This window comes from Aegilops tauschii, chromosome 2 (genome assembly GCF_002575655.3).
Source record: "Aegilops tauschii subsp. strangulata cultivar AL8/78 chromosome 2, Aet v6.0, whole genome shotgun sequence".
NCBI classification, from domain to species: Eukaryota; Viridiplantae; Streptophyta; class Magnoliopsida; order Poales; family Poaceae; genus Aegilops; species Aegilops tauschii.
In genome coordinates, this window is record NC_053036.3 from 26,785,907 (window position 1) to 26,787,692 (window position 1,786).

Genomic DNA, 1,786 nt, shown 5'->3' on the forward strand with positions numbered 1-1,786 from the left:
TTGATGCGGTGTCGGCGTCCGATGTGGCAAACGTGGCCCGACATTGCGCCACTCTTTTCACTCGTCCTCCTGTGCCACCCTCTTGGCCGACATCAGGGTGTTGTGTGACGATGTGTCGTCGCCATGTGGAGGTAATGGACGAGGCACCCTGGATGGCTCCTCCTCCTTCACGACCTTTGTCACGCCAGTTGCGGCGTGGCGATGATGTCAGTCTGTCGAAACAGTCAAACGTGTTCCGCAAGGGGGTGGCTCCTATTTGACGTGACGTCCGGTTTGGTCTCAGCAGTTTCATCAGAGGGGAGAGGGCTCCTCCTCAACATGTTTATTGGCCAGTGTTGGTGCCGTGCTTAAGTAGCCAGGGCAGGCAGACCGACACTGCTTCAATGTGACACATCGACCGGAGTAGGCTTCTCAGTCCCCGTGTTCATTTATGCTTGTAGCAGTGATCAACGTAGTACCTCACTTGAAGCACCGTGCCGCCACTCATTTCCAGCATCTCATGCCGCCGGTCGTAGTCCACATCCAACTCCGGTTGGAGCAAAAAATGCAGTTGGTCCGAAATAAACCTGCCACACCGATTCCAACAAATCGTGTGGCTGGCTCGAGCGTCCAACAGGACCACCATCACCATTTCCAACTCTCAGCGTGGCCGGTTGCAGCATCTCGCGCCATGGTGTTTTTGTTATAAATGACCGGCCCAACTAAAGCACAAGCGCGAACCTCCCTCTTGCTCCTGGGTTTCGAGGCCCCCAAAAGCTTCCATGGTTGGGTTCTAGGAATCATCCAGAAGCTTGTCAGTTTTTTTAAGTTGGTTATCTTTTATTTCAGTTTATTTCGGTCAGGCTTTACTATGTTTTCCTGGGTTTTCCTTTTTTTCCCTTTATCTTTTATTTTTACCTACTGTTTTAATTTTATTTATTTTTCCTTTCTATTTTTCTATTTCCCTTTCTGTCTTTTTTTTAATTCTTCATGTTCTTCCAAATGTGCGAACTTTTTTTTAGAATTCCCAATTTTTAATTCGTAAATATTTTTTTCAAACCGTTAACATTTTTCAAAGTCACAAATATATCTTGAATTTGTGAATTGTTCCCTAATTTGTCAAAATTTCCAATTTTTTTGCAAAAAACCTTTGAAACCATAAACCATTTTCAAATTTTTGAAACTTTTTCAAATACTCAAACTCTTTAAAGGTCATCAATATTTTTTAAATTCATTTTTTTAGTTTGTGATTATATTTCTTTGAATTGGTGAACTTTTTTTCAAATTCATGAACATGTCCAGAAGGTGTGAACCTTTTTTCAAATTCATGTTTTTTTTTTCAAGACCGCAAACATTTTCAAATTTGATTTTCCACCAAAAAATTAATTTTTTACAAATGTCAGTGGCCATATGTGGCCGTTCCCAGGATTTTAAGAATAACAAAAGAAATGTACTAGTTACTGTAACACTTCACTGATTTCACCAAATATCCCTTACTGCTTTTGATTTTTATGATTTTCAAGTTTCTCCATCTTCGTTCTGATTTTTATGATTTTCCAGTTTCTCCATCTTTGTTGCCTATAATTTTTTCTGGTTAACTGGGATGTCAATCGTGCAAAGTCGATGTCATGCACTTGCAAAATATTATTGAAATATTGACTAGACTACTTTCATTTTCTATAAACTAGCACAAAGAAGCATCCAATCAGAACAAGTGAACCTGAAGCACACTTCATCAGAAGGTTCCAAAATTTAGCAGTAGTACTGTCACGTGAATGTTAAAAAACTATTCAAAGAACTAAACGGA